The sequence below is a fragment of the Zootoca vivipara genome, chromosome 2 (genome assembly GCF_963506605.1).
Source record: "Zootoca vivipara chromosome 2, rZooViv1.1, whole genome shotgun sequence".
Taxonomy (NCBI): Eukaryota; Metazoa; Chordata; class Lepidosauria; order Squamata; family Lacertidae; genus Zootoca; species Zootoca vivipara.
The window spans coordinates 32,636,786-32,661,983 of NC_083277.1; the positions used below are offsets into that span (position 1 = coordinate 32,636,786).

At 46.0% G+C, this 25,198-nt stretch overlaps 1 protein-coding gene across 1 annotated transcript in view; it reads left to right on the forward strand.

The window, feature by feature from the left end:
- Positions 1 to 839: 839 nt before the first annotated feature.
- LOC118080810 (contactin-4) overlaps positions 840 to 25,198 on the forward strand; it is a 532,292-nt gene continuing 507,933 nt past the window's right edge. The window contains exon 1 of the mRNA XM_035106605.2: positions 840 to 1,349. The gene's annotated coding sequence lies outside the window, so the exon portion shown is untranslated. The remainder of the gene's footprint in view (positions 1,350 to 25,198) is intronic.

The window sequence follows — 25,198 nt, forward strand, 5'->3', positions numbered from 1 at the left end:
CTCTAGGTTTATGCTACAAGGAGGGTGTTTAAGGCTGATTGATGACTTATCCTGGAAACACAAGCTGAGAGCTCTCTCAACAGGACATAAAACCTGAGAACTCAGCATCTTCCTCAGTCCTTGGAGGCAGCAGCAGTAGACACGCAGCTGGGGTACCCTGAATATGCAAGGTGCTTGCACAGGATCTCTATGGGATCAGAGAGAGTAAAACAATATATTGACATTTATTAAGGACTTAAAAGAAGGCATTGTTAAAGAGCAATGTGCTATTTTGTATTTTGCAACTTTTATTTGCAACTAGTTTAAGGCTGTTCTGCAGTCTTAAGCTTCGAAACCCATTCTCGAGGTGGAGCGCTAATTCATTTCCGCTCTGCACAAGGTCCGGATCAGGGATTCCGTTTGCAACAAGAACTCTGAACATGGCCTAGATAAAGTACGTCCCAAACCTCCCAAGTCAGCAGCAGCGGTGGTGTTGACTGCTGGTGCTCCTCAGCAGGAGCCCATCCGGAGATGGCGCTTGCGGGTTGATGCATCCAAGCTCGCCAGCTCGCCCGCGTGCATATGTATGCAATCCATTCCCGCTCAATGAAAATCAATGATACTTTTGCTGCGCGGCGTTGGCGGCGGCGGCGGCTTCTCTTCCCCTCCAAAGGTCTAGTGATATCTATGGGTTGCTTTTGCAGCCGGGATGCGCACGTGCCCGCACACATTTTTTTCCCTCCTTTAGCCACGCCCCTCAGAATCCCTCCTAGCTAAAAAGAACCTGTGCGGCTCTTTCTCCCTTCGCCCAATCTCTACTGCAGGGCAAGAGAAGGAGGGAAAGAAGAAAGGACCCGGGTGAAGGAAAGGAGAGGAGAAGAAGAGGAAGAAGGTGGGGGAGGCGGAGCTGACACTGAAGCGGCTCGGATAGTTGGCAGACACCGTGTTCTTCCTCGCCGTTCTTTTAATCTGCCTCTCCCTCACCCTCGCCGCCCCACCGGCAACCGAGGCGTAGATTTGGGGAAGAGGAGGAGGAGGGGAAGGGGTGGGGTTGGCTCTTGGCGACCGCCAACCCCAGCAGCACCGCCGCCGCCACAGCGCTCCCAAATTCGCCTCCGTCCGGCATTCCGGCTCCTCAGCAGCCCTCGAGGCTTCGCGCCCCACAGCGGGAAAGCAGGACTCTCCGGGCGAGAGCATAAAAATAAAATAATAAAGCGCTGAAGGGATAGAGAGAGAAGAACCGCCTCAGCGCGCTGCTACCAGCAGCAGCAGCACCGGCGGCGGCAGCGGTTTGCCTTGCTTCCTTCGCCAGCCTGGGAGCTCTGCCCACAGCCGCTCGGAGGAGCCTCTTGGCAGCTTCCCGCGTCAAGGTAAGGCTCGGGTTGGGTTGCGCGTCCCGGAGTGCAGCGCTGTGTTTGTTGTGAGGAGAAGGAGGAGGGGGCGCGCGGGCGGGTGGGGTGGGGAGCGGGAAAAGGCGCCTTTCTCGCTCGCTCGCTTCACAGTGGTGGGTCGCTGCTGCCTTTGAAGGGAAAGAGCAGGTGCTTCCACCAAAAGGGGGGGGGGTTCATTTGGGTGTGTGGAGAAAGAAGCAATTCAAGGCAGCGTCTGCACCACCATCAATCCCACCCAGGCTGTCCTTTCCCCTCTTGTGCACAGCCTCTGCCTCCAGCTCTTTCCCTCTCAGCTCGGGCATGAATTCAATCTTATTCTCCCGGGAGGTGGGTGAGTGGGTGGGCTCCGGGCTTCTCTTGGCATGCACAATTTTGGCCCTCGGATTGGGGCGACCCTCCCCCCCTCCCCTAGAGTCAATAAGTTTTATTGGTGGCGCGAGGACCCGGGCGCTTCTAGTTCTCCTTCGAGCTGTGGAGGCTGGTGTTTTGCCAAACTGTCCGCTGGGTTTTGCAGTTTCGCCTGCAGCACTTTGGCTGCGTGGTCGGTTTGCTTTTGTAGCACCGTCGTGCAAAGCGTAGCGGCCCGTGATTTGGCTCCGCTTAAAAACAAAAAAAAAAAACTTCCCGCGCGCTTACTTCAGAGTAATTGCCTTGCACGTTTGTCCGCGCGCTGCTCAGGGGTAAGACAGCAGCGGATGCTGCAAGACCTGGGCTCTGTGAACCTGGCTGTAAAATTAGCTCCGCTGAACTCGGTGGGACTTGCTCAGAGTGGTAGAGCTTTGCATGCAGAAGGTCCCAGGTGCAATCCCTGACATCTCCAGGTAGGGCAGGGAGGGAGAGAAAGAGACCTCTGCCTGAAACCTTGGGAGAGCAGCTGCCAGCCCGTGTTTTCACTACTGAGGTAGATGGACCAGTGGTAAGGCAGCTCTCTATGCTCTGATTCTGAGCAATTATGCAGGACTGGACTGTGGAAGAAGGTGGGTTCGTTGAGATTGCCACCCAAACAGAGTTTGCATAAGGAGCGAGAGTGCTCTGATAGGGAAGGGCTGCTGCCAAATAGATTTTCCTACTGAAATGGAGTGGGGAGGGGAGAACTATGGTATGCAAAACTGCGACTCCCCCCTCCTCCCATGAAAAGAAGTAGTGACGGTCAGACAGGGTACAACAAACCGATGGGCATCAGACTCGATCCTTCTTCCTATATGAGTCTATCTTCTGCACAATTCCCACTCAGGGTTTACCCAGAGGAGTACAGATACGGAGATTAACTTTGCTAGATAGCAGTTATCTTTTCCAGTCACCTTTGCAGAGAGACGGCAAACAGAAAGGCGATATGTATCAGCCCCTCGTTCTTGTCTTTTAACAAATGGAATGGGCAAAAAGGAGAGAGTCTGGGCAGTGGTGTGGTGGATCCTGGGATAAACAGACATTTGGATGATAAAACCCTGAGCTCCTATTAGTACTCCAGGGTTGGTCCAGAGATGTTCAATTATGTTTCTCGAAGCAGAAACAAGCAAACACAAAAGCAACTGATGTCTTGCAGGAATGGGAAGGTGGGTGTACAAGCAGCAAGTTAACAGCTCTTCCACTGCACATCCTGCCCCAGTGTTGAATACAAGGAGTTGGCTTCCTTTCATGAACTATGCAAATTAAAAGAGTAGGTCTTACTGTATGAAGGTTGAAACATGCCTAGGTAAAGGATACAGGGGTGTATGTGTGTTTGTGCATGTATACACATGTAGAGTACAACTATTGGGTTAATCTTGTGTAAATTTTTGGGACAACTTTTACTGGATGCAAACAAGTGTTCCTTTTTCCAGTTTTCAAATTCTGTCTTCCCAAGGGTGGTTGTTAGCTTTCTGTGTTGCGAGCAACATAATGCAGCATGTTGTGTCACTTACCCAGACAGAAATGACTTGCTCACTAAACTACAAATGAAATGATGCTGCTTGCATAACAAGTGAGGCTAGTTAGCATTTTACATACTGATTTTCATTTGAGGTAGATGAAAGCTGGATAGCTGTCACTGTGTTTATAGTTATTTGTGCTCTGTAGGGAAGGATATACTAACATCCTAGAGATGTATCATTCAAAAATCATGAAAATATATTTTATTTATGTTTAATCTCCCCTTCCCCACCCACCAGAATAAGCTACCTTTTGAAATGTGTTTAAAAGGATCTGTATAAATCCAGACATCATTTTTTGTTTTTGTGGTTTGAATGTTATAGGTTATGTGTTAAAACTTCTGCATTACGTTAATGAAATTATTACTTTTAGAATAATAAATAATGCTGTTGTAAGTGTGAGTGTAAACAAAAAACTACAAACATCTCATTGCTTGGGACCCCAAACACACTAAATTAGAAATAATTACAGCTTCTTTCCGAGGGACCAACTTTTGAGCAGGGGTGAAGGTGGACATACATTTTTAAGTGGGTTGGAATAGAAGTAGTTTCGAAACAGCTCTGCTGCATTTTGAGGCATTTGTTTCCATCACACTCCTTACAGACTGAACTGCACAGTTTAGAATATCTGCCTGTGCTTGTGTTAATTTATGGGCAATCATTGCTTGAAGTTGTGTATTTCCATAGTATCTCTGTTGCCTTGTGGATACAAGTTACAAAACCATTTCTGTTTGACAGTAGTTGAATGCCACCATCTGGATTCATTCCTAATATTAGGGGACCACATGATCAACACTACTGCATGTTTTTCTTTAAAAAAACAACAACAATCGAGCAGCTGCTATGGTTTATCTGAGGGTACTTCTATAACTGAAATAGGCTGTAAGCCACAACTGGTAAGGAAAGAATAAGTTGACACACACCCAGTCAACAAGGTTTGACATGAGTGTTATAACGCCGAAGTGATAATTATGACTGCTGTAGACAAACAGTTCATTGTAAGCAAGTTCCATTGAAATCAGTGGTACTTTGCCACACATGCAGTGTCTTAAATTGGAATGCATTGGTAGTTACTGCCACTTGTGGAAATAAGCAAGGCTGTTTCCGTGCCTCCTCAAACCACAAGTGCTGTTTCCCTTGCCAGTGGTTGGAATTGAGTCATATTTATAAGCTGTTAAAACACTTTAGATGATAAAATAGTTGTCAGTTGCATGGTACACACAGGCCAAATACAGTGTGCTGTCAATTGTGTGCTGTCAGATTTCTGCATGATGCATTATTCAATTCTGGTATGAATAGCTGTACTGGGTCATTGATCTGGTTTCTGACTATAACCATATTCAGATGCTGTTCTGTAGGTGTTAACATAGATTAGAAGTCTTGGTTCCATTTTCCAGTTAAAGTTGTCAGGAATATCTAAACCTGCTATTCATTGGCAAAGGTAAAGGGGCCCCTGACCATCAGGTCCAGTCGTGTCCGACTCTGGGGTTGCAGCGCTCATCTCGCTCTATAGGCCGAGGGAGCCGGCGTTTGTCCGCAGACAGCTTCCGGGTCATGTGGCCAGCATGACAAAGCTGCTTCTGGTGAACCAGAGCAGCGCACAGAAATGCCGTTTACCTTCTCGCCGGAGTGGTCCCTATTTATCTACTTGCACTTTGATGTGCTTTTGAACTGCTAGGTGGGCAGGAGCTGGGACCGAGCAACGGGAGCTCACCCCGTTGCAGGGATTTGAACCGCTGACCTTCTGATCAGCAAGCCCTAGACTCTGTGGTTTAACCCACAGCGCCACCTGGGTCCCTTCATTCATTGGCATAGATACCCTTAATATCCTAATAGCTGTTCATTCTCCACCGCCATCATGTTTTCCCATAATCTCATATATATTGCACTGAAGGAAATGCATGTCTCTTTATGTATAACCCTTTGCCTTCTTATTGTAAGCTTTCAAGCTTGGCCCATACAGTTTGTCACAATATTCCTAAATGTAACCTCTTATATCTTCTACAGAACTACTTGGCAACATATAAAGAGCTCTAGTACATCAGACCAAAGATCCATCTAGTTCAACATCCTGCTTCCATAGAGCCCTACTAGAAGCCTCCGGGAATCCCTTTCTCTTTAATAGACAATGACTTTGTTCTCTTTCAGCATGTGGCGTCTGTCTGAGTGTATGCTAATATTCTACCCATACTCTAAGCATTTTATAGGATAATGGAAGACCTGATGCTTAGCCAATTAAAAGGCTCTCATTGACTTTGCCATGGCCTAAGCACTGAATTCATAGGAAGGTATCCAGTATAACATTTGCAATGTGGACAAAATGACTTTCTAGCTTGACTGATGTTGGGAAATAATGCATTGCTGGTAGCTTAAAATAGTCAGAAGAAGTGCTTGCTAGTGCTCTTTAACCTTTTCAGGCCTGTGGACAAACTTTACTGAGCAAGGCTCTTTGGGCCTTGGGCAGGAATACTGAGCAGTGTTCCCCTCTCCCAGCTGGTAGAAGCACTATGTCTGCTTGTTGATAAGATATCAGTCTTTTAAATTTTTTTTCTGGAAGACAGAAAGAATGAGGTTGTCTAAGTTAAATTAAAGATAAGCACAGAATTGTAGCAAAATCAGTTCATTCTAAAGGATGGATTAATCTATGATTTCAAGTTCAATTTTTAAATTTCAGATTTAAATTTAGAATTATTACTTTTAAGTATTGTGAGCTTATCGGCATTTTAGTGCTATCCCCGGGTTTCATCCCAAAATAATATGACTGCAGTACACAAGCTTTTTCTGCAGGAAATTGTTAGCCAGAATCCTTAATATCAATCGGATATAAATGAATTTGAGGACTTTACAATAGCCACTCTAATTTCCTCACTTCTCATGTGCTGCATTAGCCTCAATTTCACCGTGTTCATTATCCTGTGGGCTTAAACTGTTCTATGATGGTTAAGGATGATGCCACTACTAAACGCAGCTAGAGCTTGATTCTTATATGGGCCCTGTAATTTATATCTGTTTCCAGTGAGTATAAACAAATTATATTGTACAGAATTGGATAAATGGAAGGATAAAGGTACATTAGTGCTAGAGGTGCACACCCTTCTGCATAATACAATAATTGCCTCTACTGTTTAGTAGTCATATCACACTTCTAATATGCAACACGCTTTACAGTTTTTCATTCTCTTTGCCCTAACATAATCCTTGGAAGTATGCACAATATTCCCATTTTATGACTGTGGAACTGTGACAGAGAAAATAACTAGCTCAAGGCCATGGCAGGGTAATGATTCGGACCCACATTTCACAGAACCAAATACATACTGCACTGGCTCTCATTTATGCTGGTGTACACATTTTGTTTATGCACTTATGTCAGGGGACCTCCGTACAGGGAGCCTCCGCCTCTCCTGTTGACCAGCACTTCACCCAGTGAGAGTAGCAGCAGCGGGTCAGGTGGGGGGAATGAGGAAGTTAGTGGGATGGAGGAGTCAGGGCTCGGCTATACTGAGAGCCATTGCAACGCCCGGACCAACAGGTGGAGGAGAAGAGGCAGCCCCTTCCAGCGCCCGAATTAAGACACACCACCAAACGTAAGATCGGGAGGAGGCGTTTAGGGGTGCCCAAACTCTTATGCTGGGCACCAACAGGAAATGTCCACTCCCAAATTCTGCGAGTGACTGAGAGGTCATGTTTTCTGCTCTCTCTGCACTGTAAATACTATGCAAAATAAAACTCTTAAAGACAGAGCGGACTTGGGCGTCTTTACTCAAGAGTAGCCGCAACAGCACCATTACAACTTACTTAACTTTATTTACATGTATCACCCTCCTTAGTTACTTGTGTGTGTATGTGGGTCTATTGAGATATGTTTCATGGGACGAGAGTGTTGCTACACATGACATTTCTGTAGCCAATAATTGCCACAAGGCAGTAAAAGATAGCATATTAATCAGATGAGGGGTGGCTATCCTGAGTGCATTTTTATGCGGGGTTTCATTCATTCTCCATTAATCCCATAAACCAGAGTTAAAATTGCATGCATTCCCAAAACTGTTGCTTGAGTTGCTCAGGTGAATTAACTAGTGTTTTGTAGCAAGAAGTCTTGCCATCCAACCACCCCTTGTGTTTGCCTCTTCCCACTTCTTGCTAAGAACAGTTTCCAAAAGTGTTAAGAATATCCCTTGCTACATCCCCTTGGGGTATGCTTATGTAATCACTCCTTTTGTCATAACTGTTCTGGTTGAGTCTAGCCTTCTGGCTGAAAGCAGGAATTGTAATGCATATCTTTTGTACCTATGAAGCGGAAGAGGAGAGCATGGCTGAAGTCCATGCCTTGTCCTTGTTGGAGAAAATAACTGCAATTGGTAACTCGCCAGTTCACAAACAGCTTGGCCACATGCCTCTTTCCTGTTCTACATTTGGAGCCTGCTTCCAACCAATGTCCATTGGGTGATGTCAGTCCAGGTGTATCTCTGTCCACCTACACTCATAGCTGAATAGAGAAGAGTGTAGATTTTGTGCATTGTGTGCTCTGCTTTGGAGGCTCTCTGTTGAAACTAATAAATATATGTAAGATCACATGCCTAAAATACAAGGCTTTTGCTTTTATTCATTTATATTTTTCAGCCCAAGTCTCATTAGCTCTCTTAGTAAATAATGCCACATTTACAATTAAGATATAGATTGGGATCCAGAATTTTTGCATTTCTAAAATTGTGCTTACCTACCTTCTCCCCATTGCATCTCTCTGTGTTCCTCCAAAGGCCTCTTTTTAGAGTCAGGGGCCTGGTGCTTGGAAGGAGAAAGTGGGAGTAAATTGGGTATAGGCAACTTCTCTAGCAAGACTGTCTCCACAACACTCACGTTAAGTTTTTGTTTTTGACACCACTTAACTGGGATGGGGGTGTTGGTCATACTGAAGTTAAGCTGATCTACTCTAGGTCATGGGTCACCAATGTGGCAGGTGCACACCCTCTCACAGAGGCTTTCTCTGGCAACTGCAGTGTGCCTTCTATGGCACTCTTCCTCCTGCCAAAATTAGCCTTGAAATAAAGTACAGTGGTACCTCTACTTACAAATTTAATGCGTTCCGAACTAACATTCGTAAGTAGAAAAAAATTCTAAGTCGAATCCCATAGGAATGCATTGGGAGAAAAAAATCATAAGTCGAAACCCTATCTAAAAATTCGTAAGTAGAAAAATTCCTATCTAGGCATCCAAGATGGCGGACGGAGCTCCATTCGTAAGTAGAAATATTCTTAAGTAGAGTTATTCGTAAGTAGAGGTACCACTGTATTCTATTGCACCCAGTAGAGTAGTTTACAGCATGTGAGTGTGTGTATGCCCACAACACCTTTTTCTTTTTACAAATGTGCCCATAGCCCCCAAATGATTGTAAACCATTGCTCTAGTCTAAGGGTCGGCAACCTGTGGCCCATGGGCCACAAGTGGCCCACAGGGGTCGTTTAAATGGCTCACAAGCTGCCCCCGAACTGAGCCGCCCACTTGGCAAATCCTTGTGCTAAACAGCACAACACGGAGTGGGGACTCGCTTCCATGGCGCTGGAAATCACGTTTGAGCCGACACCAGAAATCACGTCTGCACAGACGCGATCCGGCCCATGGAGCGAACCGGCCCAGGTGAGGTAAACCTTGCTGACCCCTGTTTTAGTCTGCTGAACATGAAGATGCATATGAATCATTAATACTTTGAGTTGTAACTGTTCCACTCAGAGTAGACTCACTGAAATTAATGGTCCTAAGTTAGTCTGATAGTCTATTAACTTCGGTAGAACTGCTTTGATTAGGACTAGTAAACTTCCAGATTTATTAGGTTGAAGAAGTCTCTCTTTGACTATCTTAGAACTACTCTTTGAAGTATTACAGCACATAAAAATATACAAATATATATACAAAAACAAAAATGCAGTGATATAAGACAGTATAAACAATATCCTTAAAAGGACACCACGCTGGCAGACAAAACTTCAGGGATAATCAACTAAAGAAAGGTGTGAAACTGACCATCCAGTTTCTTCAAATTCCTGAGAGTAGTGTACATTTTATTTTTAGCTCTAAAATTGTAAGTCCAGGACAGACACTACCCATATATTCTTTCCCCCAAACATGTAATTCTGTTTTATAGCTTCCCACATGCCTTTTTACTGTGTAGCAAAGCCTTCAGACTGTTGTCAGTTCTCAGTCCTGACTTCCAGTAATGCCTCACCTAGGCCCTATCTAGGAAATAAAGGATTAAACTACACAGATTTATAAGATATGAAGACAAGCCTTTTGTTTACAGTACTTTTATATTTTGTGATGGCCTCATGAAGTTAGAGGAGAAACCAGGAATTCCTTTATCAGAAAAGCTCCCGAAGAAAGTGTGGTTTTGTTTTTGGCTTATTAACCATAGTTTGTTTCAGCAAAACCAATCACAATATCTGCTTCAGAGATACCTGGTATCTCACGCATGCTTAATGGCCTTAATGTTAGCTTACGGGGGTTGCATGTGGGTTTGCCCCCTCCTCTCTCTCTCTCTCTCTCTCTCTGTGTGTGTGTGTTTACAAAAAGTAGCCCTTTACAGTTTGTTTGTGTGCATTTCTGTGAGGGAGATTTTATTGGTCTGCTGTTTACAATGTTGCTTCTACAGCCCAGATACTTGCAGTTCCATTCATATTTGATACTATATATATATATATATATATATATATATATATATATATATATATATATATAATCTCCTTCTCCATTAGTATTGCACTACATAAAAAAGTCACATTCGGAGCTATCTCAGGGGTTAATCTGGCAATCATACTTGAGATTACATTTTTGCTGAGAAAATGTCATAGCATCCCGTGCTACGTTTTAGTGAATAAATAATCTGCGCTATTTTTCAGAAGGTACTTTTTTTTTCTTCAACACTGTGAGTATCTGTAATTTGCACATTAAAAGTCTGTTTAGTTTTATTTATAGGAATCCTTGTTGTTTGTGGTATCTTGCAAGCTATTTTTATGCAATAAATTGCCTTGGCAGTATCTTTCTTAAGTACCACTGGTAAATATAAAACATGATAAACATCATATTTACTCTAGAGTAGTCTTATGAAAAATTATACAGTTGTAGTAGAGTAAGCAGAATATGCAGAACAGCCATATGGCACAATCTATGCATGCTTACTTGGAAATTTGCCCTGCTTTATTCAGTGGGGCTTAGTCTTTGTTAAGTGTGTAAGGTTTGCAGCCCTAGTCTCACTGGCGTATGGATGGATAGGCATATCTCTGTATGCTTAAGTGTGTTTTGTTATAAGACCAACAATAATCCTAGAGGTATTTGAAACACTTCCCTGCAAATGTTGGTATTATATGCTTTCTTCAGACATCATGTAAGGGACATCTCGGTAATCATAAACATCAGCAAGCAACAGGAAGTAGATGAAATACACCAGTGTCAAATTTTGACTATACAAATTTAAGCTAATTGCCAGGAGTTTTACTTTGGGTATTCTTGATGTTATTTGTAGTGATATATACAAATATGGACATAAATGCTTTATCACTGGTGATTCATTGATTTGATTATCAACTCTGTTATTCTTAACAATTAAGTCTAATTTCCCGTATATTAATTACTTGTTGCCTGTATACTTTTGCTGTAAATGAAACAAGCGCAGCCAATTTGCATTGTTCTTCTCTTTGACTCTTCTATAGTTCTGCTCTACTTTTTCTGAAATGGTAAGAACTAAATGCATTATTTCAGGGTACAGTATTTCACCTGTACAAAATTGAGTGATTATTATCTTCTCCCGAGTCACTTGTTTTTCTTTGCTTTTATGTTCTATGGTTTTAAAACTAGTTTTGCAACTGGTGTTCCAATCTAAGTACAGTGGTACCTCGGGTTACAAACGCTTCAGGATACAAACGCTTACAGACTCCACTGACCTAGAAATAGTACCTCAGGTTAAGAACTTTGCTTCAGGATGAGAACAGAAATTGTGCTCTGGCGACGGGGCGGCAGTGGGAGGCCCTATGAGCTAAAGTGGTGCCTCAGATTAAGAACAGTTTCTGGTTAAGAACGGACTTCCGGAACGAATTAAGTTCTTAACCAGAGGTACCACTGTAACCAGTCCTCCCCACTATAGTGTTTGTAATTTCAGTTTTTTGTATCATTAGCAGGTTTGATTATACTTGCTGCTTCCTCTAAGGCATTAAAGAAAAGAGAGTTCTACTTGTTAAAGTTAATGAACAAATTAGGGTTACAATACTCTGAATAAAACTTATTTAAATCAAAGTAATATTTGAATGCCAAGATAGGAAAAAATGGAAGACAACATTCATATGAGTCTGACTCATGCCAAATTTTGAATTTGGAGGCATTTATACTTCAATAATACTATTTGCTTTTCAACCCATGCTAATTGCCAAAAGGTCCCACAATATGCAGTGCTGCATATGGACTGTGAGAATGACAATTGCCTAGAATTGCCTAGAATGACAATTCATTTTCACATGGCCGTGTGTAAGGTTGATCAGGTAGATTGCAGTTGGTCAAAGCTAGGCATGTGTACTTATTTTTCAGCCAGTGTTATAGAAAACTCATTAAGTTTGTAGATAAGCACAAACCATTTTTAAAAACAGCAAAACAAAATTGTATACTGTCATCTGCATTGTTCTGTTGACATCAGAAACTGTAATAATCTAATACCTGTACTCCTAAAACTCTGCTGCCATTTATAAAAACCCTTTAAAGTCTTTGTGGTTTATTCTTAATATCCAGTCTATCAGATTTTGACACCATGCATTTGTACACAACCTGAAAAGTGTGTCGTTTCAGAATTGATGGTATGGTAAAGCCACAACAACCATCTCTCAAGGTTTACTAAATCATCCTTGAGGGATTCCAAAATGAATAAACATAACAGGATTGATGGTAGTTTCTAAAATTAGATCTAGGCCTTCTCTTCCTCTGCTGCTTCCACTGGCACTTGTTCTTATCCTTTGAGAGCCCCCTGGTTCAGTCTGAAAATTATACAGCCTAGATGTAGCTTTACTACCCCAGTCATAATTAGAATATTGAGTCAGCTGCTTAAAATATTGTATCATAATGATATGGCATGGATGCCGCTGTTTCATAATCTCTTATCCTGGGGGTCCACAAGTTATGTCCAGGCTTGATAGGAAAGTAATAATAAAAATTCTACTAGCCTGCAAGGACATAGTAAAGGAGCATCTGACCATGCAGAGTGCTGCCCTCTTTTCTTCCAAGCAAGTGCTGCCTGCCACTATCACAGAATTAAGGAGAAAGGCTGACAACACAGAGGGCAAAGCCCTCAGTCATAGCTGCCAAGTCTCCTGTTTTTCATGGGAAACCCCCGGATTTTAATGCGTTTCCCGCTGTTATCCCGAATAGAAAAAAATCCCGGAAATCCCCTGGATTTCCTACCTGCCAGGGAGGCTCCATTTCAGGTGCTGACCGGAAATCGGGCAGACCGGCACTGGAAGTTACTTCTACGTATGTCTTGACATGCGTAGAAGCGACTTCCGGTTCCGTTCTGCCCATGTCTGGGCACCGGAAATCCCACAGCGCCGGCACCGGAAGTTGCTTCTACGCATGTCCAGACATGCATAGAAGCGACTTCCGGTGCCGCGCCGCTGCTGATCCCGCATTTTTCAGTGGGAGACTTGGCAGCTATGCCCTCAGTCCATTCTGAAAATTAAGCAGTGCACATCATCTCTGCAAGTTTGGTACAACTAGAGAACACCCACCCACTCCCTGAAAATTTCCAAACTCATAAACCCATAGCTCTGCAGGATTAAAATGCCCCCCCTTCCCTTAACTCTCTAGTTCCATTGCCTTAGACCACCTTGCTCTTCTTTGTAGCCATCCTGACCAAGGTCTTTACTTCTGGCAGAGCAGGCTAATAACTGCTATGAGTTTATTTACAAGGCTGAAAAAGTACAAGGCAGCTGTGTTCAAAGTGCTTGGATGTGGATAGTTTGCAAACACAAATCAGGCAGATGTTATTGAATGAACAACTTAGCAGGTGTGAGCAGGATCCCAAGTAGAAATACTTAACAGCCACATGAGCTTCTTTGTGGAAACAGAACCTGACCCATCTCAAGCTTGACTAAATCTGCATTTTAAGGCTTTTCTCCTTGGACCTACACCTTCAGTTTATTCTATACTACTTAGCTAAATGTGCACTTAAGCTTTCATACTTTAAAATGGTATGCTAGCTTTTTTCCTTTACGTTTAGCTACAGTCTAGGTTTAACTGCAGTTGATGCTTAATTGCTCCAACAGAGTTGAGAAGCTCTAAGTTGTTACGTCTTTATTTCTCCAGGACTCTGCTTTCAATTTTTGGTGACTGCTAAGCAGATTTCAGCAGATAGTGCCACCAACTTCTGTTGCTGACTGATACTTTATTGGTAAAAGCTTGGCTTTTAAAAAATAATAATGGCAGAGTTCAGTTGCTGTTTTACTCTTTCAGCTTCTCAAGTACATTTTTGAACATGAGTCAGCTGCTAGCTCATGGGGAAAAAGTACTTGTTTAGTAGTTAACAGAAGAACACACTTTTTTTAAAAAATGAAGGGTTAAATGCATCAGATTTTAATAGGAGTGATCTCTTGTGTGGGTATCATTTAACTGTACAGCTACAGCCCTCTGCTGAACATACGTGCAAGTAAAGGAGTAAGAATCACTGTTCGCAGATTGTAGGAAGGCATTTTAAGTAGGATTTCGAACCAGGCCTTGAGGTATGCATACAAATTAGTTTTTTAAATAGATGCAGCAGATTGTTAATTTGAAAATGCAGGTCACTTTGAATCGCAACATTTCCCATTATTTTTAGCATATTTGAATGGTTATTTTCATTATATAGCTATCCTTTACCATCCGAGGGAACTTTATTCTGTTTTATATTCAGTTAGATGTAGTTATTCAAGTTCTGTCTAAAAACAATGTTTCAGCTTTGGTTTTCATTTGAAATTCATGCAGCCAGTATTTTTGATTACATATATAATGCAGGTTTTTGCACGCATGTGTCGCACGCATGTCACTTGTTAAAATATTAACAGACATACTGTAAATCTTACCACATCCCTTACTGTTCTCCTCAGCTCTCCCTGTCTTCATAGAATTGTAGAGTTGGAAGGAACCCTGAGGGTCATCTAGTCCAACCCCCTGCAATTCAGGAATCCTGCCCATAGTCATCCCTGGGTGGGCTCAAACCACCAACCTTCTGGTTAACAGCCAGGTGCACTGACCCATTGCACCACCTGAGGCTCAAACCACCAACCTTAACAGCCAACATGCTCTTGAGCTGTGACCTCCAGAGATGAAGATGATTTCAGATGTTGTATAGAGTGGAGTAGAGGCATGATTTCCTAGATCTGATATGATTTTGATGTTTTAATTTGTTGCTGTGGCTGTGTAAACTAAAGCTTGCACAGTCCCGTGTGAATTGAGATACAGGAGTATCCAACAGTGAAGTATTAGCAATGTATGTTGTTCTTTATGTGACTCTTGGGAATAGGGACACTTGACCAAACTTGGCAATGAATGAGTAAGCCAAATGAGTAGGTGTTATGATTTTCCTTTTCTCTCCTTAAATTTGGTAACCTTTAAAATGTTATGTAAAGGTATGGGACAGACATGTTTTGTTGCAGCTGGGCCAGATGATGGTGTGTTGTGCTGCTACAGATGCACCATGGCGTTTCTGAGGAAGGATAAAGGATTTCACTGTCAATAGGGTTTATGTCAGGCTTCCATCTCAAAACACAATGACTCTTGCAAATAAGGAAGAGGTCTTTCTTCAGGCAAATAGCTGTGCAGGCTGAGCAGCAAACACAAGGTCCAGAATGCAAGATTTCAAGGTACATGAGCAAGGCAAGACGTTCATAAAAACAGAAGTGATGAAAGTGTCCCTTTTGCCAAGCTTTTAAAGATGACAACTGGTAGGTTCAGTTATAGGACTCTCTTGCTCTATGAGCCTGCTGCACGCATATGCTCTGTTGGGGTGGATGCCTCTGATCCCACCTATGAAGGTGGCAATGGGATCTTGGTGACAAGGTTGTCTTCTGCCCCTTTGCCTCCAGCTCTGGCACCATCACTTCCTGTCCAGCCCCTCTCAGCTGGTCAAGGTCTCTCTCCCTCACCCCTAAGACTGTTCACTCTGCAGGAAAGGCAGGGGGGTGGGAGAGCTGGCAGTGCTGCTTCCTTCCTCTGTCATCTAGAGTTCCCTAGGTGTCCGCTTTCTGCTCTCCCATCTTCTACTACTCTTCTGCTTTCTCTTCTTGTGTTTGGAACAGCCAAATCATGCCAGTTCTTGATGAAGCCAAGGGCCCCATGATACCTATTGCTCTGGTGTTTTCAAAATGTGGCCATGATGAAGACATTGCTTACAGAAAGGTTTTTTAAAAAGCAAGTCCTTGTTTACTCACATAATTGCCAGCATTTCAGTTTTGGGCTTTGCTCCGTATTCGCATGTTGGGTGTTGTCAGATGCTGCTAATTTTTCAATCCAATCTTGTGGCTAGAACATTAAGTCAGAGTACATTTTGGTTATGGAGTAAGGAAAGGCAACTGTAAGCATTTATCGGAAACTTGGGTGTTTCCTAAAATATAATCTCAGCCAGATGTCTTTTCTTAAAGTGTCTGCTCAGCTTGATAAAGACTGATGTTTTAAAGCTTATGAGATAATACTCAAATCAATAAGATAAGTATGAGAAAAAGAGATCTTCCAGAGATGACTGGGAACTTTTGTTGCTGCTGCTGCTTTTGACGTTCCTCAACACCAGCTGCAGGGTCACCTGATACAAGCTCTGTCCAGCAATCCACTAAACTCCTGAATTGCAAACAGATGCCCATTCTATTGCCTGTGCCTAGGACAGTTTACATTACCTGTTTGTTTCCTCCATACCTTAGTTTCCCCACCCTTCTGATTGACTGATAATTCTTTGTTCCTCCTCTCCTCTCTTAAATATCTTCCCCACCTTTAAGTGGATCGGATAACCTCTAACTCTGCTTTCTCAGCTAACCATAGATTTGGTTTTCCTGTACTTCAAAAAGCTGCACTAATAACAGCTAAAAGGTGTGTCACTACCCAGAGCTCATTCTTCTGAGAACAGTTTGACTGCTGAGACCCTCAGCTTCCATTGTGCAGCATTCTAATAAGTGAATGTCCCCTGTTCATATTTTATTCACATGTATCTGAAAATTAATGCACCCTCTTCATTTTTAAACTCAGAGGAATAACAAAGTTGGTGTCATGGTTAACACAGAGTGCTAAAGATTTATTTATAGAAGAATATAGCATCTTGCAGTTTGAACACACAGGTATCAGGAGGGGGAAATACAGCCAAGCATATTTCATATAAAATTCCGGAAACATACTACTTTTGATAAAAGAATTGGTGAGGTGAGCTTAATATTTGATATGTCACTAGTAATTGCAGATGTAAGGTGAAAAACCAGTAGTTGGATACATCTGAGAATGAGGAGCAATGTGCTTAAACTGACTTTATTGTATTCTCAAGTCAAGTGGAAAAACAAAATGCAGACCTGGAATCCTGCAAAGGTCAAACTAATTTTCAGTTGTATGACAATGGGTAATCTTGCTAGCAATGGAAAGATGATTGCAAAGTCTCCCTGGTTTCCTTCCTTTACTGCCATGATTTATTTTTCTGGTAATTTAGATGCTTTCAGACAACATTTTGCCATGTAATTTAGTTTAGCAGGATGTATCTCACATAGCTTGCAATACTAAAATGCTGTACGTACGTACTTGAAAATGCTTTAGTGTTGCATGTGCAAACCCCATTCATGAGAGTGCCTAGTCCCCATGCCTTCATTTAGACCAGGGGTAGCCAACCTTTTTATAGCTACTGCCCACTAATGCATCTTTCTTGATGGTAAAATTTCCTTACTGCCCACCAGTGCTCGATGGAAGGAGGATTCAGCTTGTGCCGTAGAACCCCCTCCCGCCCACCTAGAATCCTGAAATGCCCACTAGTGGGCAGTAGGGACCAGATTGACAACCCCTGGTGTAGAGGAGAATTTCAGAAGCAAACGTATAGCATGAGGCTTGGCAGTCATACATGTAAAAATGATCTTGGAATTTAAGCTGATCATAAGCTGAACATGTTTTGACAGTGGTGTTTCTGCCAAAAAAGATGAAGAGAGAAATGGTAGCATGATTTTAATAGAACTGCAGTTTCCAAGTCATAGGATGTAATATGCTAGTCAGATCTTATCTGGAGTGCTTTATCAAGTTCTTGGCATCACACTTCAAGAGAATCTAGACAAATTGCAGCAGGTACAGATGAGGGCAATGGTGAGATGTCACTTGATGTGGTTGAAATAAGTGGGTGAAGTTAATGGTGTTTGGCCAATGGAACCAATTGCCTAAGGGAGTGGGTGGGCGGGCTCTCCCTCACTGCAGGTTTGCAAGCAGAGGCTGGACAATCATGTGTTTGAGATGCTGTACCTCTGGGTGTCCTGCATCAGGAAGGGGTTAGAAGTCTCCCATCCAAGTTTATGATCCTCAGAAATCAGCTTCAAGTGATTCATGTTTAAAATGTGTGCCCATGTAAAGACCTCCAGGTCCAAGAAGAGATGCCTGACTGTTAAGAACCAGCTCTTAGTTAAGTTAGTTACAGATATGGAGCTTGTTTAATCCATTTGGATTGAGAAGTAAGGGACACTGCTCTTCTCTCTTGAAGACTTCTCCCTTCTGTGACATTTTGTTGATTTGTAATTAGTGTGATGTAAAAAACAGTCCTACACTTCAGAAGAGTAGGTGTTGCCCACTATTTTTATCCCCCCCCCCCAAGGCAAGCTTCTAGGTTTTCTTGTGCTTAGCTTAAAAGGTCTGCCTTGGTTCTCAAACACAATGTGGAATACCCCCCTGGACTGCACAAACAGCTCTTGTCTCTTGCTGAGTCTCCTGCTTCCTGTGGTTTGCTACTGCAGTTCTTGCATTGCAACAAGGGGATACCACACGCCCTACAGGTTCATTCTAGTAAAAGAAAACAAGTATTGCTTTTTGTTCAGAGGTGCCTTGATACAATAAGCGCGTATCTGTGAGCCTAATGCATCCAGTTCTATATAAGAGAGAGTTGTGCAGTATTAACAAGGAACATGCCTTGGAGGAATGAGCATTGGAATTGTTTTAATAGATTAGGATTATATGAAGACACACCATGTGGTTGTTGGCCCTAAATGGGCAAAAGGACAATATTTGGTTTTGGGGCGTGTGAGGTTTTTTTTTTTTTGCTTTGTTTAATCACTGTCACAGTGGCCGGAGTGGACTACTTCAGAGTAACGACGCTACGCAGCTCTGCATTTTTATTCTTTTATTGGTGCTGCGTATTTACAGTGCTGAAGTCATGCTATTTACACGGAGTGATGTGGTCAGTCGGTTTCAGAACCTCCAAGTGACTTTTGGCGCGTCTTTCCCCAGCACAAAAGTCTTGGAAGCCCCATCCTCTTTCCCCTCCTCTTCCGGCGTAATTCTGGAGTTGGGGGGATGGGTCTCCCCCCCTTACTTCCCCCTTCCTGTCCCACCTGGGACCCTGGCTCCGCTACCTTGCCTGAGCCTCGGACCCGACTTCCTGCTTCCCCACTGGAATCGGAGCTCCCTCTGCTTCCCCCTGTGGTCGGTGATGGGCTTGAACTCAGGAGGGGAGGGACTTCGCGATATCCCCTGTCCCTCACATCCACCCCCCTTTCAAGCTCCCCTTCTCCCCTCCCCAGGTCCCCCCCAGGTGTCGGTGACGACTGGAAGCCTAAGAACTCAGTGCTTTCCGAGCCCGTTGGTGTGAACACCTCCCCCCAGTCCTGCGAGGCTCCCCCTTCCGCCTGGGAGGACTGGAATCCCAAAAATTCCGTGGCGTCCGAGCTGGTGGGGGTAAAAATGTGCTGCCAATCTGCTTCTGCCTCTGACTGTGTGGATCTCGGTGACACCCATATCTCGTCTCCCGAGTCCTCAAACTCTGCTTCCCAGCGCCATGGTGAGCTGCTCTCCCGTGCCTCCTCCTCCTCCCCCTCCCTTTCCATGTGCCAGGGCTTGGGTCTGTGGGGATAGAGGGCGTGAAATTCTTCCACCAAGAATTCCTCCTGTATCTGAGTGGCTGGGACCCATTCATTCTGGGACGGTGGAGCATCCTCCCATGCCATGAGGTACTCCAGGCCCCCCACCCCTCTCCGTGAATCAAGGATGGCCGTGGCCTCATTGAGTTGCTCCCTGCCTCCCCTCTCCCCCCCTCCCTCGGGGGTTTGTTCGCTGTCCCGGAGCCTGCTGCTTTCCCTGTACGGCGACAGCAGCGATCTATGAAACACTGGATGCACCCTCATATCCTCTGGCAGTGCCAGCCTGTATGCCACCGGGTTGACCTGTTGCGTGACCGTGAAGGGGCCCAGCCGTCTGGGTGCCAGCTTTTTGCACCTCCCTCTGGTGGGAAGGCCCTCCGAGGACAACCAAACCTTGTCCCCCACCCTGATGACCTCCCCTAGTCGCCTGTGGCGATCCGCCCCCTTTTTGTACGCTTCCTTGGCCCTCTCCAAGTGTTCTCTGAGCTGCTGGTGCACCGTCTCCAGTTCCTCTGCCCAATCCTCAGCCTGTGGGCCCTCCTCCTCCTCCTCCCCCTCCCTCTCTGGGAAAGATCTGAGGTCGCGCCCGTAATTGGCCTTAAAGGGCGACACCCCTGTGGAGACGTGCACTGCATTGTTGTAGGCAAATTCTGCCAGTGGCAGGCGATCCACCCAGTCCGTTTGCCGCTGGCTGACGTAGCATCTCAGGTACTGCTGCAGAATGGCGTTGACCCGCTCCGCCTGTCCATTGGTCTGCGGGTGTCTAGCCGTCGACAAGCTGACCTCCACCTGCAGGAGGTTCATGAGCCGCCGCCAGAACCTGGAAACAAATTGGCGGCCACGATCCGAAATAACCCTTAAAGGTAATCCATGCAGTCTGAATACGTGATCAACAAACAGTTTGGCTGTCTCTTCTGCAGAGACCGCCCTGGCACACGGTATAAAGTGGCACATTTTGGACATGAGGTCCACCACCACCAACACTGCGGTCTTGCCCCTGGAAGAAGGCAGATCTGTGATGAAGTCCATGGACACCACTTCCCACGGCCTGTGTGGTGTGGCTAAGGGCTCCAGCAATCCTGCTGGCGCTGCTCTGACCACCTTTGCCCGCTGGCAGGTGTCACAGCCCCGTACATAGTCTCGAACATCTTCCCTCACCCCTGGCCACCAGAAGTGTCTCATGACTAGGTGAGCGGTTTTGTCCCTTCCAAAATGACCCGCCGTTGGGTTGTCGTGCATCTGCTTGAGGACCGTACGTCGAAGCTGGGTGGTGGGCAGGTACAGTGCACCCTTGTAGAAAAGCAGCCCCCTGCGTTCTGCAAAGTCCTTTGCCTGCTCCCTCCCCCCTCTCAGTTCTCTGAAGATGCGGTTGGCAAATTCATCCGCTGCCGTCAGTGCTGTGAGTTCTGCCTCGCTCACCACTGCTGCTCCGCAGGACCATGCTGACGGGGGGGAAATGTGCCTTGGTGCTGGTGGCGCCTCCTCCTCCATGTACTCTGGCTTGCGGGAGAGGGCATCCGCCCTGACATTCTGCTCCCCCGGGATGTAGTGTATGGAGAAGTTGAAGTTCGAGAAGAACTCTGCCCACCGTATCTGCCGCTGGTTGAGCACCCTGGCCGTTCTCCAGAACTCCAGGTTCTTGTGGTCTGTGCACACCTGGATGGGGTGCTTGGCGCCCACCAGGAAGTGTCTCCAATGTTTGAACGCAGCGTGGATCGCAAGAAGTTCTTTGTCAAACACCGTGTAGTTGCGCTCGGGCTGTGTCAACTTCCTGGAGAAGAAGGCACAGGGTCTCCACTCCCTGTTGGCGTCCAGTTGCAACAAAATGGCGCCCACAGCTTTCTCAGAAGCATCTGTCTCAATGCGTAGGGGCGCGTCCTGGACCACGTGGAACAGGTTCTGGTCCGAGGCGAACACCCTCTTGAGGCTTTCGAACGCTGCTTGCGCCTCTGGTGTCCACCTGAACTTCTGCTTGCCTCTCAGGCAGTCAGTGATGGGAGCCGTAACGCGAGAGAAGTTCTTGATGAACTTCCTGTAGAAGTTGGCGAAGCCTAGTAGGCGTTGGGCATCTTTGCGCGTCCTGGGGCTGTGCCAGTCCAGGATGGCCTGCACCTTGTCCTTGTCCATCGCCAGCCCCTTGTCTGACAGCTTGTAGCCCAGGAAGTCCACCTCCTTGGTGTGAAACTTGCACTTCTCCAGCTTCACATACAGGTGGTTCTCCTTCAGGCGCTGCAACACTTCCCTGACATCTTTCACATGCTGCACTGGGTCATTGGAATAGATAAGGATGTCATCCAGAAAGACCAAGCAGTTCTTGAAGAGGAGGGACCCCAGGACGTGGTGCATGAAGGCCTGGAAGCATGCTGAGCCCCCTTGCAACCCGAAGGGCATCACCAGATATTCAAAAGAGCCCAGAGGCGTGAACATCGTGGTCTTCCACTCATCGCCTTCCCGGATCCTGATCAAGTTGTACGCCCCTCTTAGGTCTAGCTTGGTGAAAATCTTGCCCCTGCGTGCCGCTGTCAGAAGATCATCCACTCTGGGCATGGGGAAAGCCACTGGCTCTGTCACCGAATTCAGCCGTCTAAAATCCACCACCAGACGGCGCTGTTGCGTGTCTTTCTTGTCCACCCAGAAGACCGGGCTGCCCCCTGCTGCCTTGCTTTCTCTGATGAACCCCCGCTTGAGGTTCTTGTCGATGAAAGCGCGCAGATCCTCCAGTTCCTGGTCTGACATGGCGTACAGCTTGGCTGGGGGTATAGTTGCCCCGGGCACCAGGTTGATCTGGCAGTCAAAAGGCCTGTGTGGGGGTAGGTGGTCGGACTCCGCTTCGCTGAAGACCTCCTGCAGGTCCCAGTACGGCTTGGGTATCGCCTCACCCCCTTTGGCGTGCATGGTGGCCACCGTGGCTATCGGAGGCCCCTCCCCTGGTTGGTGCTGCATGCAATGTTCCAGGCAAAAGTCCGATCCAAAAGTGATGCATCTCTGGTGCCAACTGATGGAGGGGTCGTGGCGCGCCAGCCAGCTCATGCCCAAGACGATGGGGGGGTCTGAGATGGTGGTGACGTTGAATGCCAGTGTCTCTGAGTGCCTTCCCACCGTCATTCTCATGGGGGGGGGTTTGATGAGTGATGGCCCCCCCCAGCAGCTCTCTGCCGTCAATGGTTGCCACGTGAAGGGGAAAATCCAGCTGCAGAAGCTGGATCTGGTGCTCTTCTGCAAAGTTTCTCGAGAAGAAGTTCGCTGAGGCACCACTGTCAATTAAGGCAAGGACTGTCAGGGGATAGCCATTTGGGAGCGTTAGCGTGACTTCTAGAACCACTCCTGCTCTGGGAGGGGTGGGCTGGCTCTGCTCCTCTCTGTGCGGGTGGGCGGGCTGGGGCGGTTCTCTGCTGACTGTGCCTGGCTGCTGCCCCTTGTCTCCTGCAGCCAGGCTTTCCCGTTTCCCTGCTGTGGTGCTGCGTCAGTGGGGGAGGGCACCACCGTTCCCGCCCTTCCTTGCCACTCCCTGCGATGTGGGCAGTCTCTGACGAGATGCTGGGGGGAGTTGCAGAGAAAGCAATTCCCGCCCTTTCCCTCCTTGCGTCTTGGCGCCGCTGGGGTTTGAAAAGCCCGCGCGCGCTATCAATCTGCATGGGTTCCTGGTCCTGGCTGGCCCCAGGCGTGGCTTGAAAGGGTTGTTGGGGGAGTGGTTTCTCCTGCGACCGTGGGAACCAAGCCCGCTTTGCGCGCGTTGCTTGTTTGTCGCTCCACCGGGATTCCTGTCTCACCCCCACCGCCAGAGCCGCTTTGCTCAGCTGATCCATATCACTGGGCTTTGGACCTCTCGAGAGCTCATCCTTCACGTCCTCATGCAACCCCAAGTAGAACGCCGCTTGCATTGGGGGTGACCCTAATTCCCACCCCAATCTGTGCACCAGCATGGTGAATTTCGCCCAGTACGCGCGAACTGTCATATTTCCTTGGCGTAAATTATGAAGTTCCTCCTTAGTCTGGTCCATATGACTATCGGACGAATACATCGTTCTCAAACCTTCTAGAAATAGTTTGACATCCTTCATGCAAGGATTCTTTGTTGCGATCAACGGTCTTAGCCATTCCCTGGCTGCCCCGGTAAGGTGCTCCACAATAAACGCTACTCTGTGCTCATCATCAGGGAACTCAGCGTGGTGTAGCTCAAGAGCATACACCATCTCAGTCTCAAAGCCCTGATATTCCTTCGGGTCTCCATTGAACTTGCTCACTAGGGTCCCGGCTCTCCTTCCTGGCAGCACTTGGACTTGGGGTGCCCCTCCCGCCTTGTTTTTCTCTGCATCCAGCTTGTTTTGGAGGTCTACCGCCACCGCCCTTAATTCCTGCTCTCTTTCCTGTAGTGCTCTCACCTGTTCCGCCAGTTGTAGCCGGTCGTCCTGGACCTTCTTAGTCTCTTCTTTAGCTGCCTTCAATTCCCCCTGCGCCTGCAGCGACAGCTGCTGCAGTTCTTGCTGGGCTTGCTCCGCGATCTGCCGCCATCTCTCCGCCTCTGACACGCTCATCCCGGCAACTCCAAAGTAGCCCAAAAAAGACTTGGAGGTTGCTGTCACAGTGGCCGGAGTGGACTACTTCAGAGTAACGACGCTACGCAGCTCTGCATTTTTATTCTTTTATTGGTGCTGCGTATTTACAGTGCTGAAGTCATGCTATTTACACGGAGTGATGTGGTCAGTCGGTTTCAGAACCTCCAAGTGACTTTTGGCGCGTCTTTCCCCAGCACAAAAGTCTTGGAAGCCCCATCCTCTTTCCCCTCCTCTTCCGGCGTAATTCTGGAGTTGGGGGGATGGGTCTCCCCCCCTTACTTCCCCCTTCCTGTCCCACCTGGGACCCTGGCTCCGCTACCTTGCCTGAGCCTCGGACCCGACTTCCTGCTTCCCCACTGGAATCGGAGCTCCCTCTGCTTCCCCCTGTGGTCGGTGATGGGCTTGAACTCAGGAGGGGAGGGACTTCGCGATATCCCCTGTCCCTCACAATCACTTTTTTATATACTGATACAAAGCCACATCTGTCTGGCTCTATTTTATGTTAAATTGTCTGTAAACAGAATAAGGAGCCTTGAGGCTATGCAAAAGTGAAAGATACATATGGAGAAATTGCAGATAGCTCTTCAGAGGAAGGTGAAACGGCTAAGGTGAGGGGGAAAAGGAGGTTGTTCTAACAATATGAATGGAAGATTACAGCATGAGATACATGATTATTTAGATTTGGCAGCAGTCCCAAATTGATGCAAAGAACATCTAAGGACATGTCTAGTGATGAATATGTTCTATTGGCTCTCTGCTAAACAAGGATAGGATTGCAGCCTGCTACAATGGTAATCCTGAATATTGTACTGTATAATAAACCTGGTGAAAAAGCTTGGTGTTTTCTTCCTTTCCAATATTGTTTGCCTATTTAAATTTGCCCATTAACAACTCTCAGGTGTGTGTGCAGTTTCGCACCCAGAATTTTCCCTAACAACTTGCAGAATAATACTGCTGCCAACCTGACCCTCCCTAACCTCACTATCATGTCACCCCATCCTGGGGAGCAGCAATGCTGCCAGAAGAGCATCAAAGCCACTCTGCCCCCCTCAATGCATTGATTCTGTTGGTAAAAATCAAGGTCTCCGGGTGACAATTTTTCTTGTTTCAGAGAAAGACTTCTGCAATACATGTCCTTGTTGGTGTGCAGTGTCACTGACCTCTTTCAAAAGAATTAATAAAGATCTCGGACTGGAGAGACAAGTTTGTCCCTGTGTGCAAATTGTGGGGTATGTTTAGCAAGGCTTCCCCACAATGTTTCATGCCCTATATATATATATACG